The following is a 14388-nucleotide window of genomic DNA, read 5'->3' as shown; positions in this document are numbered from 1 at the left end:
CCAGATGACACCCTACAGCCTCAAGTCTTCTCTGAAAGAGTCCAGTAGCTTTGTCTTCCTCTCTCTTCCCAACTCCTGTCCCATCCTTATTTATTGAATGCCTTGTGCTATCCACTGATTGTTTCCTACGTTTGCGTCCAGTGTCACTGGATAGACTGCAAGTTCCCTGAAAGCAGCAGATACCGTGTTGATTTTGGTAGCTCGTAACATCTGACACAGTGGGACTGTACAGTATTCACTCAACAAACATGCCATTGAGTTATGGAAATGTGAACAGATTAATGCGAGGTCTGCATGACCTAGAAAAATAAATTCTTTCAGCAGGTTCATGCCAAACGTCAGTTGATTTAGGATTTCTCTTTTTAAAGAGTAAAATATTCTGCTTATGTGGACTGAATGACTACCTCACTATCCCTGTGTAGAAGCCGAAAGTGTTGCCTAAAATTATATTGGACCTTGGGACTTCTGGGAACTCAGGATACTGCCTTCTGGGTGGTGTTTATTCTGTGCCACAAACACCTGAATGACTGAAGTTGAAATCAATCCAGATTCTGTGTCTGGGGTTTCAGCACTTTGTGGCCTGGCACGTGTGACTGAGAAAAATCCGGGGAATGCTTGGCCTTTCGTTCCTCTGAGAATTATGCCATTTTCCAAGAAAAGCCAAATAGCTCACTCCTGTCTCACCGCCTCTTCTTCCAGCCTGGTTTCCTGAGGATATTTTTTAGCCAGACTGGTGTGTGCTTTTTAATAAGCTGCTGGAAACTAAGAGTTTTAAACTTAAACTTATACCGAACGAGTGCATCACCAAATGAAGAATATTATCCTGATTTCATCTATCATGGACGAAAAACACATACGCAGGAATGGTGGCCACTCGGTAGCTTTTGCAGACAAATTCCCCAGAGTATAACCCAGATCCGCATGAAATCTCTCAGCACTCTTTCTGAGGGAAGCTTACTAATAAGTACCATCAGGTAACAAAGCTGTTATGTTGGGTTTTTTTCTTTCTGCATCGCTTTTATCATCAGGAGATAGGGGAACTTCATATTTCAAGGGCTTTTTGCACAGGAAATCCTAGTGTGGCTTTCACACACACTGATGTCTCTTGGGGGGAAGTACAGAGTAACCCTGAAAACCTTGGGCAGAGCAGCAAAGCTCACCCGGATGGCATCCATCAGGGGCTTCCAGAAGGAGAGCGATGAGTGTATAAGCCACCCACTGAGATGAATGTGCTCCAAGCCATCTGAATCCTTGGACCTTGTTTCCAAGAAGAGGCGAAGCCATGAACTGCAGAGCTCGGAGCCCAGATTCACTCCCCGAAATACAAGCAATAAGCTTAAATGCAGACAAGGAAAATACTTGGTTTGGCTTAAGTGGACAGTTCAGGCCAGTGTGAACCGGGCAGGCAAAAGAGCCCGAGAATCTATAAAAGTTCTTTAGAAAAGACAGACACTGGTCAGCAGAGGTGGCCTGGCAATGTATAAATGTGCCCTGCCTCCCAAGCTAAAGACAAAGCCCCCCAGTATATCCCAGTTGTCCCTGGAACTTATATACGACAGTGAGACATATTTTTTAACTTCTGTATTTTATGTTCTCTATGGTTTTTTCATGGAGATGCATTTTTTTCATAATCAGGACAATAAAAAATTAAAACTACAACCTTTAAAAAAAAGATAAAACCCTACCCCTTCCTCAAAATGATGAAACCAGCAAAGGCTCCCAAGAGCTGTTGAACTGGGCCTTCATCACAGAGGAACAAAAATGAGTGGGGGGCCGGGAACGGACCAGCGGTCCCCTGAGCACAGAGCAAGGGTAGCATTGGCAGAGCAGAAAGCAGCGCTGGGGAGAAGGGTCTCCGCGGCCACATTAAGGTGCTGGACCCTTTCGGGCAGGCTGTGGGGAGCTTGCTGAACTGGCCTGCAGATGGGCAGGTCCTTGTGGCCCCCGGAATCCGGGAGGCACTGAGGGCTGGCCAAGCAGGATGGCAGGGTCAGAGGGCACGCAGAGGAGGTGTGCTTTTTTTTATCACGTGTAGTGATGCACGTGTGGTGAGCATGCATACATCACGTGCCTTATCAGCGAGCAACTGAGTCATAGGGAGCGATGCAGCCTGAAGCCCCAGGACGTTTAGTCCGAAAGTGCAGGTGACAAGGCACCATCGCTGATGCACTAAGCGTGGAAAAGACGGCAGGTCCCGCGGCACTGCCTTCTGACCACGGTGGCAGTCAGGGTCCGGTGGCGACAGGAGGCGCCTTCAAGTGGGTGACTGGGAAGAAGGTAACGGGTGGTCTGTTTATGGAAGGGTTCTTAAGATTAGGAAAACCAAACCCAGGAAGAGAAGTTCTCATCCCGGGCTTGAAGCAGCTGTGGGAAGGACTGACTCCTAACCAACAAAAAAGCAATTGTGTCATCCTTGGGCCGGCAGAGGGGACGGGGCCATCAGCACCCTGAGTCCACCGTCCTTCTCCCCCGTTTAGGGTCCTGACCCAGACAGACCCTGAGGTCAAAGAGGCCACTGATGATGCACCTTTGCCGACCTCCCTCCCCAGGGCTCCCCACACCACAGGGAGGTAAGGAGCGGGGTCTGGAGGGGCACACGGAAGATGTCCAGCCCACAGACTGTTGACTTTCCTATCGTCTTCCTTTCCCACCAGACCGTAAGCTCCCGGAGGACCAGGATGCAAACAGTCTGTTCCCTGCTGTGTCCCAAGTACCCACAAGTAGCCACACACAGTCGGCACTCAGAATATTTGTCGAATGACTGCATAGGAGCACAGAAGAAAACCGCTTACCCAGGATTTAACAGCAAGGGGGTAACAAGACAAGCAGCATTTTATGAAAGATAAAAATAGTCCTTAACGGGGTGTTTCCCTACGGTAAACCCGTTCTTATTTTGGCCATTCTGCCCAAAGCAAAATACAACTGACATATATAAGAAGGAAAATAGAGAAGAGTAGAAGAGTTGCTGAAAAGATTATATTTATGCTTTGCTTGGAGTGAAGAAAAGTTTGGGGAAAAGGTACTGAAGAATTTTAAATGGGCTTTAAAAAAATACGAGAAATACATCTTTCTCCTAACTTTCAGACCTGTGGTCTAGGAAGGAGGGGACAGTTGCCAGGATTATTAAAGAAACTCTGTGTTAAACGGTGGAAAGATGTCAGGTTGTGGGTTTCTCTGCTATGGGAAGTTTTGGAGACCAGCGTTGTCTGGATTTGATGACAGGTAATGACATTAACTAATTACAAAACTAACCACATTTGGAGCGGTGGAAGCTGAGATCGTGATAAGCATAATCAAATCCCTGACTTCAGGCCTTCGGGTATCAGAGGATAAGTTTTCTCCCTTTGCAAAGCTTGACCAGATGCCTTTCGGAGCCTTTTGTCTGAATATTTTGGAAGCTACAGACACCAACGAGAGTGGGAACCGGCGTTCTGAACTGCAGCTCCCAGTGGTCGGATTGGCACCAAGCAAGGGCACCACGGGGATGCTGTGTGGGTCCCGACTGACCGAAGATGAGCCTTGCCCACCTCCCATTATCCAGAGCTCCATCAAGGTAAGTGCTCGGCCCTCCACCCCCTTTCTCTTCCCCTAAAAGTCTGAAGACCTGTACCTCCCAACCCCCATCACTGGTTGGGTCATCTTGGACAAATTCCAATCCATTGGAGACTTCCTTTCTTCTTCTACAAAGCAGAGATCAAAATATTGGTCCCTTTTGCCTCAGCAAATTGATGTGAGAATCCAGTGAAATAGCGTTTACTCTGTGTGTTATAGAGTGCTATAAATATAAGAAGTATTGCAGGATGAAGCCAAATTACAGGCCAAGTACCTATGATACAAACACTACAATTATCAGGAAAGTAAGAATCCTTAAAATAAAGAAGCTGGACACCTTCTTTCTAGTGGTTAGTGACCTCCGTCACTTTCCCGCTTCCCTCTTCCCCTCCCTGGTCCCCTGGGAGGAAAGAGAAGAGGCGTCAACCTCCTTCAAATCATCTCCAGCCCTTTAAGGAGCCAGCAGAGCTGTGAGCCGGGCCGTGGAAAATGCCCTGGTCACTCTTCCCATCCAGTAACATTCCTGAAGCCCCAACATAAAACTTGAAAAGAAATGAAATCTTAAAGGGAAACACTATATATAAAATAGATAACTAATGAGAACCTACTGTAGAGCACAGGGAACTCTACTCAGTGCTCTGTGGTGACCGGAATGGAAAGGAAATCCAGAAGGGAGGGGATATTTGCATATGTATGGCTGAATCACTTTGCTGTACAGTAGAAACTAACACAACATTGTAAAGCAACTATACTCCAATAAAAATTAATTTTAAAAAAATCCAAAAACTCAAAGATCAAGTATAAGATGATCTTACAGTTCATATAGATAAATATGCCAATTGTATAAGGAAAGGCAAAATGTGGATACCTTGGGGAGAAAAGTATAGTAGGAAAATTTGTTCAGAAGGGAATTACTGCAAATTTTAGCTTTTATTAAATTCCAACTTAAACTTCCATTAATACATCTTTTAAAACACTGAAACAATATTATTTTCCTTAAGTTCAAAATACATTATTTTTCAGAAAAAAGAAAAAAACCCTATCTTTCAGTCACTTGGAAAATTATCTACCTCTGCTTTCTCTCTCTTACCAATTCACTCCTCCTCAATTAAAGCCATCCTTTGAGTTCAACCTCACTCTTTGGAAACCAAGCAATCACTTAAGAAAGAGAAAAACATTAAGAGATCCAGATTTCAATTAACTTTGCCATTGATTTTTGTGTAATTCTGGGGGAGGCATTATTCTTTGGGTAAAGGTGAGGGGGCAAAGAACTCACAGATTAATGAAGGTTCTAACGTGGGCAGTGGGCAAGGGCTGAGATCCCCACTGTCCTGGTCCCCAGGCCCTGATGAAAAGCAGAAATATTAGGAAAATGGCCTGGAAGAGAGGCCTGCTGCTGCCCTGCCCCTGACAGTGGAGGGTCCACCATTCACGCAGAAAAGTCTGGGTGAAGAGCACACCCTTGTTTCCTTTTAATGTAATTTACGTATTTGGTGCTTCACAGAATTCCCTCATTTTTTAACTGGTCAATCAAATATGTATGCAACCTTTTTTTTAAGCTGCGATTGTTTCATAATCATTGAATGCATATCCTTCATAACAAGAGACCACTGGGTTAGCACGTGCCCGCACATACACACGCGTGCACGCACATACACACGCGTGCACGCACTACATAAACACAGCAGAGGCAACCACTGATACGCATATAATTTTTAATGTGCTGTGTCACTGCCTGTGTCCTGGAGGACGTAAGTCTCTGTGAAAATAGATTTAAAACAACGGGCAGTTTAATCAGATGGGTACACGGCACTCACCTCTACCCCCTGGAAACATGATTTCGGCATAATGCCTGGGGGCGGGGGGAGCTCACTGAAGTGCATCTCTTCTGAGCAGTAGAGTGAAAGCAGCTGTCGTGAGAAGCCTTTCCTGGGGGGGCTGTGAGGGGATCTGCTGGTGTGACACCCATGAGGAAGAAGGTGATGTTCACCATTATCAACAGATTAACTGTTAGAACTGAGCAGAAGAAACGGGGTGTAATTATAAATGATGCGCTTAGGAGTTTCACTTTGGAAGGTTTATTCCAGCTACATGGGACCTGTGCTAGGGCCTCTCTTCTCCCGTCCTGCCCCGGTTTGGCCCAGGAGGCCCAGAAGGCACTTAGTAAATAGTTGTCGGGCCACAGAAACTCCCACGTTTGTGAACCTCGGAAGCTGGGCCAGCTGGGCCTTGTTTTCTCACGTATGTGACATGAGACGACCCAGTCACCGAGGGGAAACCTACAGAGGTTGAGCAACCCTAGTGCCACCTTCGGGTCCCCCAGCTCCCGCGGGGGCTCGGAAGGGTCAGCTCCGGGCGGGGTCCGCCTGCCGTGGTCCAGGCGCCCCGTCTCTTCTACACGTCAAATCATTTTGGCCACCGCGTGGGCGAGCCGAGTCTGCACCTTGGCTGTGCTCCTCTCTGACCTTGGGAAAGTTACCTTGAACGGAGCTTAATGTCGTTACCTGTAAACTGAAGGCTGTGATGTCTGCCTTGCGGGGCCGCTCCGTCCGTGAGAGGTGGTGGAGGGGATGTCCGCGCACACTGGCCTTTTAGTCCATGGCAACGGCTCTTCCTCTCGCCGACGATGCTGGGACTTGGATTGGACCAGGAACAGAAGCCAAATCAGTGCTTCCTGCTAAGAGACGAGAAGACGGAACATGCCCACCTCCAGCCCAGAAGATGCTCCAGAAGTGGGTTTGGCTGGTTGGTTGTTTAGAGGAGGAAGGTTGGTGGGAGGACAGGTTAGCTGAGAATGCTCCCCAGGCTGGCGTGGCTGACTGGCGCTGACCTTTAGGCATCACCGACGGGCCTCCGTTCTGTATAAAACTGGGGGTATTTTCATGTCGTGATGTGGGGTGGCATTTCACCTCTACAGATCTCACACAGTAGCACCCCTAGCATACTGGTTAATGCCTTGGGGCTCTTAGGGCTCCTTTGGTACTAACATATGCTTCCATATACTCATCTGTACTCAAGGCTACCAAAAGGGTATTTTCATCAATGCTGTGTTTAGTACAACTAAAAATGATGTGTTTGTCAAAACCTAAAATAGAAACAATCTCTAGCTACTCAGTGATGTGAGAACCAAGGAGACAAGACAGCCGTGTGCTTGAGCAGACTGTACCTGAAGCTCCAGTGCATGGTGTGAGTTTCCCCATGAGACAGAGGGAGATGACACGCCCAGAGAAGGGATGGGTATGGCCTCCAGTCCCAAAAAAATACTCCTCCACAGCTCCAGAGTTGAAGAAACGGGCAGTGCTTTGCCTGGTAAAAGAAAACGGAGAAAAACTGTCTTCAGATATTTGGTGAGAACCTTTGTGTATAAGAGTGCGCCCTACTTTATGTGCATCAGGAAGTAAAACTAGAACCAATCGTGGCATTTACATGAAGGCAGGTTTTGACTCAACTGAAGGAGGAGATTTCAGTTACTGCATTTGAACGTGAGATGCACAGCCCTGAGTGACAGTGAGCTCCATAAGCTGAAGGTGTTCAAGCTTGGGGAACGGGCTTCGTCGGAGGAGGCCCGTCACACCTGGCTTATGGGACTGTGACGAGGACCAGGAGATCACAGCTTCAGACCCCCGCTATGCCTTGGTGACTTGGACACCCTGCTCTGGGCTGCCCCTACCTGAAAGTTCACCTTCCAAGCAACAGACTTCAGAGGCTGCAACCAATGAAGGCTCTTCTTGTCTCCCCATTACTGGCCTCTGCCCTCCCACCCTGGGGCTCCCCTGTGACCCTGAAACCTGAGACCCTCCAGCAAAACTCAGTCTCCAACCATGCTTGACCCGGAGGTAAGGGGGAAAATAAAGGGGTATTAATGTCCCCTGAGGAAAGCCATTGAACAATCAGAGGTTGGAACTGGCAGATACATTCTCTCCCGTTTCTTCCTCCCCTTCATCCACTGGGTCAGTTTCTCCTGAGACCTAATAGTTCATGCTTTGGGAGGATGGTCCCTGCACTATCGCCCTGCAGCTGCTGTAACGAATTACCACAAATTTGGTGGCTTAAACAACAGGAATGTATTCTCTCACAGTTCTGGAGGCCAGCAGTCTGCAATCAGTGTGGCCGGCCCACACGGAGCTGTCAGCAGGGGCTGTGCCCCCTCCAGAGGCTGGAGGGGGGTGGTCCCTTTCTCACCTCCTGCAGCTCCTGGTGATGCCCACGTTCCTTGGCTTGTGGCAGCATCACTCCAGCCTCTGCCTCGTGGTCACACTGCCTTCTCCTCCTCTGTGTGTCAAATCTGCCTCTGTCTCTGCCTCCTTATCATAAAGACAGTTACAACTGGACTTAGGACCTACCCAGATAATCCAAGGTAACCCTCCATCTCAAGATCCTTAATCACATCTTATTCCTGGATTGAACTCTCCACTGAAGAGACAGCACATGAGCTTTTCCACAAGCTCTCCTTTCTGGGGAGCACAAAATAATACACATAAATCATTAAGAACTTTGCACACAGTAATGGTAGTAACAGTAGTAGTAATACAATAATAGTTCCCACAGTTTTCAATGAGATTTTACTTTTTTCCAGAGCATTGCTAAATCGCTTAAAAAGAGGCTTAGACACTGAGGAGATGGAGGTCATCTATTTCAGTAGAATTTTACACTGTGTTGAGAGATTTATTTCCCCCTCTACAAAACATTTCCAGCGTGGGGACAATTTCTCAGTAGAATACCTGCTAAAAGATTAGAATTAGAAAAAGAAGGGTTTTCCCACAGCAAACGGAAGAAAATTCACTTCACGGCAGGAAAGTTAAATAAATTGGTTAATGCTTACAAATTTCTTAGAGAGGAAAAGTGTTATCTGTATCAGTGTTAAGTCCTGCAATGCATATGCTTTTTGTGCTGAAACAAATTGCATTTCTGAAAACAAGAGCGCCCTGGGTCCAGGGAATATCAGAGAAGTAGCACAGCTTCAAGGATGAATTGCAGGGTCATATACACCCATCTCCAAATTCAGTCAGCAGGGTTGTGATTCACTGATGTGGGAGAAAAAGGAGGAAAAGGCATAATTTTCTACTGTACTTCCCAGAGGTCTTTGCGGTGACAACCGTACAATGGAAGATTCTGGAAGGTTTTATTTTGTTTTGTTTTGATGAGGCAACTTCATTGGTACCTTTGTTTCAGGAATCATATGACTCTTAGGTTCAAGGTTACCTGAAGAGCGTTAAGTAGCCAACGACATTGACTCTTTGACTATAAGGGGAATACTGGCAAACGTCCCTGTTAAAAGGACAAGTATCAAAAACAGAACTTTCAAGAACTTCACTTCACCTACCAGGACACAAAAAATTCAATATTTTGGTTAAAGCTGCTTCCTCCAGGCACATTTGATAATCATCATTTCAAAAATTACAAGACACATCATTGAAGGAATATAATCTGATTAAGACTGTATTGGACGGTATGGTCAACATACTGGCATGTTTCATATATGTCGCCTAATTAGACAATTCATATTTGAAAATGTCTCTGATAGGGATTCTCTTGGACTTTAGGTAAAAAATTCTAACTTTCAAATCTTCTAAACCTAGACTATCTCCATCTTTTGGTTGCTGGTATAATCTGCTATCATCATTTCACCATCTCTCTTTCGCTTTCCTATCTTGTTACACACACACACACACACACACATATATACACACACATAAACACACATACACACATAAACACACACACATATACAAACACACACACATATATACACACACATACACACACATACATTCACACACACACATGCACACATATACACATATATACACACACATAAACACACACATACACTCATATATACACACATACACACACCCGCACACAAATACACACATACACAATACACAGACACAGACACACACATACACACATACACACATACACACAAATACACACACATACATACACACGTTTACACACGCATACATACACATACACACATATACACATACACACATTCACACACACACACACACACACACACTATCCAAAACAATGTCTCCGGCAACATTTTGTTGAGTGACAGGATTACTCTCCCTTTCCCATCCCATCTACCCTCTTTCTTCGTATCAAAAACAAGGGCCAGCTCCTTGGGCAGCTCAGGAGAAACCATGAGGAAATCTCTATACTTCTGGACTCCAGCCACAGGGGTCCAAGAACAAAATTATTCTAAGGGTCTTCCAACTCTTCTTTAAGTAGTCATCACTCTCCCTGAAAAATTCAGCTCTTTCTCCAGTTCATAGCAGACTCATAAATATTGTTGAATAGTGAAGGAAGGAGGGAACGGAGGGAGGGAGGGAGGGAGGAGAAGGAACTAAAGAACTGAGTATTTCTGAAACCGTGGAAAGAAACGTGACGTACAGAAGCATATGGTGTCCTGAAAAGCACACTGATTAGAACCAGGAGACCCAGATTCCAGTGCTTCTACTGGCTTATTAAATCTTTGATAGGCTAAGTCTCATTTGCTCACATGCCAAAGAGAAATACCACTTATCCAATATTTTATGGATAATATCTATGCCACAAATACAGCATCTCATGGCTTAGAAAACACTTGGACTCTCTCTACTTGACCCTTCCAACCAACTGGTGCAGAGGGGGCCCATCTTTGGGCCTGGCAGCAGAAGTCCACCTATTGACCATAGATGTTTCTTTTATTAAAGGTGACCGTAGGCCTTTAAGTCACTAATAAAGGTGCACTCCAAGCCATCAACACCTTCTCCTCCAGGTAGCAGACAAAGGAAGAGCCCAGCCGTGGTCCATGACCTGCCACCAAGACAATCATGGCAGAACCTTTTCTCAAACCGTGACTTCTTGGGCCAAATCCTTCTCACTTCCTGCTACCTATACACCTATACTGATCACCCATGACAAAAGCACATCACCAAAGGCCCTCAGCATCTCATCAAAAGAGGACCACAATTAAAATTCCTATAAACACATTTTTCAGCACGGAGTAGATATCTAGCAGATACTCAGTGAATTGGATACACTACATCAAGAGTCAGCAAACTTTTTCTGCAAAGAACCATATAGTAAACCTTTTAGGTTTTGTAGACCATAGAGTCTTTGTCACCACTGCTGCACATCTCGGTCCAAAAGCAGCCGTAGACAGCACATACACAGATGGGTATGGCTATGGCCCCGTAAATCTTAACTTACAAAGAGAGGCAACAGGTCAGATGTAGCCCACGGGCCTTTGACAAACCCCAGGACTTACATCTACTTTGAGAAAAGCCTTGATGTCAAAAACATTGTTTTAACACTTCCTTTTAGAGGTCGGGTCCTGCCAACTCTTAATGTTATATCCAGGCATCTTTGTCCCTCTTTTCCATTGTCCTCTGATAAACACCCACTGGCCGAGGAGACATGGGGCTTTTACCCTTCAAATGCAGTTATTCTGGAAGACAAAGCAGGGGCAGAAATTAAAACCAGACCCCAGGTCTTTGTGCCGTACCCAGCAATATCAAGTGCCCCTCTTCAAATTGTACCCAGTTGGCTGTATACCTAATAAAGAAAATAGAACTATTCTTTCGCTTAATCGTCTTTTAGTAAGGGGATGGGGGGCCAGGTTTACTAAAGGCCCTTATAAAACGCCGGCTGAAAGGGAAAAATGCTCCTTGTCACCACAGAACCTTTTTCATGTGAAGCTACACGATCACTTTTCATTCTGTCTCTCAAGCACCCCATGGCACCCATCCATGTATTAGGCTAATAACTGCATGAATCTAGTTAAAAGGAACCAAGCAATTATTTTAATTAGAAGAGAACAAAAATAACACTCCTGGATTCTGTTTTAAGGGACAAGAAGGAAGTAGTCAGGGTTCAAAAAGATCCCACAAAATATTTTTGTGAAAGGAAAAATAATTAAGGCCAAATTTAGAATGTACTTGCAATAAATGGGCCAAATAAAATGAATGGCACCACTGTGCAGCTAAAACCCATTCATATAGAAGAGCCCCAGAAAGTCCATTTTTATGTGATACCATTTGGAGAGTATAGCCAATTTCACAAAGTGAAAGTAAATGTCTAGTAGGGACTTTAATGATCCTTGTGAATCTCTTACACAATTTCTTATAGAGTTTCTGTGTAAACTCTTCTATTAATAAGAGAAAAGGGGAAGGATCTCAGTCAGTTGCCTTTTAAGTAGGATTATTTTTTTTTTCATTTAAATTCTTAGAGTAAATGGTTCATATTTGTTACTCCGGAAAAATCTATCTTTATAGAAAATCCTTGCTGTTAATCCATTCTACAAAAAGCGAATGCCACGTAAGAGTTTTAACCATTTGAACTGAATTCAGTCGTACAGGAGGAGATGGTATCTGCGGACTTTCCATAGCCTTGGCCTTCCTACCTCCCTACCTCATGGTATTTGGGCCATCTGAGTCCATCTCAGGCTTCCAAAAAGAGATGAAATGGAATGCAAGCTAGTCAATTAGTCAGTGTTGTCCCTTCTGTTTGAAGCTACATATGTTTACTGAGCACCTGTTGGCTACCAGGCTGAGACCTGGACCCTGCCTGCAAAGAGTTCACCATCTAACCACGGAAATTAGAAGCTGACCACGCAGCCCCAGCTGCGAGGAGTCAAGGGTTCTGGCCTGAGCTGATTATCAAAGAATGCATTATCCAGGAGGAAGCCCTGGACAGCCTATGCCTGGGATTTGAAAGAACAGCACATACAAAACCCCACAGCGCACACCAGTAACCGCAGGCAGCTGGAGATGCTGGAGGGGGATGCAGGCCAAGGAGGAAGGAAGAGCCCAGCCAGTGGGGGCACCGTGTATGTGTTCATGAGCCTGCACTTCACCTTGTAAAGCCATCAAGGAGTTGTCAACAAGGGCTAAGGTGGCCAGCTGTCCATTTTGGAGCGAGCACTTGGATGGCTGAGAAGAGGATGAAATGAAGATTAGGTGTTCTAGAAGTGCCACAGTCCGGAGGACCACAGCAAGAAGGCATGGAAAGATGGGTGAGCTATGAGATATACAGTATTGAAGGAGATTTAAAAAAAAAAAAACTCAGTGGAACAGTGACTGAAGGGTCAAAAGGAGGAGATGAAATTGGCTTTGAAGATTCTCACTGGGATCAGGTGTTTTATCTGAATGCTTATCATATGTCCAGAAAGTTCTCATCTTATAGGTTCTCCTTTAAACCCAGGATGGACCTTGATCATGGGTCTTGGGATTGAGACACAGTGACACAGTTCAGTCTTGGGCACACGAGCTTACTGCCGAGAGCCACATGAAAACTCCTAGATCATCTAACTTCTATTTACTTTCCCAGGCAAAACTCACACAAAACCAGTTTCCTGCCAAAAGTCTAATGTAAAATATACAGAAGCTTGGAATGAAAGATAATTGTGATGAATAAATACTTACTGTGACGGTTGATTTTACATGTCAGCTCGACTGGGCTAAGGAATGCCCAGGTAGCTGGTGAAACATTATTTCTGGGCATGTCTGTGAGGGCATTTCTGGAGGAGATCAGCATTTGGATGGGTGGATGGAGTAAAGAAGATCACCCTCACCACCGCGGTGGGCACCATCCAACCCACTGAAGGCCTGGATAGAACAGAAAGGCAGAGGAAGGGTGAATTTTCTCTCTGCTTGAGCTGGGATGCCCATCTTCTCCTGCCCTTGGACATAGGAGCTCCCAGTTCTCAGGCCTTCAGAATCCAACCAGGTGTATAGCACAGGTGTATTCCATTATCTTGTAATAACTTTTAATGGAATATAATCTGTGAAAGTACTGAATCACTGTACTATACACCTGAAACTAATATAATATCATAAGTCAACTCTGCTTCAATTAGAAAAGAATCCAACCAGGACTTACACCATTGCTCATCCTTCAGCCCCCAACCCCACAATTCTCAGGCCTTCAGACTTGGACTAGGTTACACTACCAGCCTTCCTGGTCCCCAGTTTGCAGACAGCAGATCAAGCGACTTCCTGGTCTCTATAATTGTGCTAGCCAATTCCTATAGCAGATCATATATACGTCTATGTATATTCTATTGGTTCTGTTTCTCTGGAGAACCCTGACTAATATACTTAGGACAAACTATGTATATTTTTAATCACTATATTAGATCAGATTCATTTATGTTTTAATTTTTTTTAAGTCTGTAAAGAAGACACTTCTCAACTCCTTTTATGGGCCAGCTAAACCTTGATAACACACCTGGCAAGGACATTACACTAAAGGAAAATTACAGGTAAATTTCATCCATACATATTGTAAAAATTATCAAAACGTGCAATAATACATGAAATAAATAATATATCATAAACAAATTCAGTTTAGTCCAGAAATGCAATGTTGGTTTGACATTCACAAACCTATTGAATAATTCACCACATTAACAGAATAAAGGGGAAAAAGTCATATGATCAGTCTATAAATGAGTACTTAATTTATGACAAAAGTGTCACTTCAGAGCACTGGGGAAAGGAAGTCTTTTTTATTAATGGTGTAAGGTAAGTAGATATGATGGAGGAAAAACAAACTTGATCCCAGCCTCACACCATACACAAAAGTCAACACCATGTGGATTACAGATGTAAATGTGAAAGGTGAAACAATAAAGCTTCCAGAAGATAATATAAAAGAATACTTTCATGGCATCGGGGTAAGCAAAGCTCTCTTAAGTAGGACATAGGAAGCACTAACTATAAAGGAAAGTATTGGTAAATTAGACTACACTAAAATTAAAATCTTTCTCTCGTTCAAAGACACCATAAAGTAAGTGACAAGTCAAGCTCATGGTGGTATATGATATTTGCAATATATATAACC

The 14388-nt window shown here is 44.5% G+C and overlaps 1 long non-coding RNA gene across 4 annotated transcripts in view; it reads right to left on the bottom strand.

Annotated features, from left to right (window-relative positions):
- Positions 1-13145, bottom strand: part of LOC118905674 — a 31923-nt gene extending 18778 nt beyond the window's left edge. For 2 of the 4 annotated variants that reach the window (XR_005022313.1, XR_005022315.1), the window contains exons 1-5: positions 12969-13145; positions 10814-10993; positions 7896-8006; positions 6719-6858; positions 6057-6229 (exon numbers count right to left, since the gene is read on the bottom strand). This is a non-coding gene — a long non-coding RNA (uncharacterized LOC118905674). Of the gene's footprint in view, positions 1-5245; positions 5569-6056; positions 6230-6718; positions 6859-7895; positions 8007-10813; positions 10994-12968 lie in introns of those variants that run through there. The other 2 variants (XR_005022314.1, XR_005022316.1) reach the window with 2 other exon arrangements.
- Between the last annotated feature and the right edge of the window lie 1243 nt (positions 13146-14388).

Source organism: Balaenoptera musculus, chromosome 13 (assembly GCF_009873245.2).
Source record: "Balaenoptera musculus isolate JJ_BM4_2016_0621 chromosome 13, mBalMus1.pri.v3, whole genome shotgun sequence".
Lineage (NCBI taxonomy): Eukaryota > Metazoa > Chordata > Mammalia > Artiodactyla > Balaenopteridae > Balaenoptera > Balaenoptera musculus.
The sequence above is the reverse complement of the archived record's forward strand: the minus strand, read 5'-3'. Positions and strand labels throughout refer to the sequence as shown.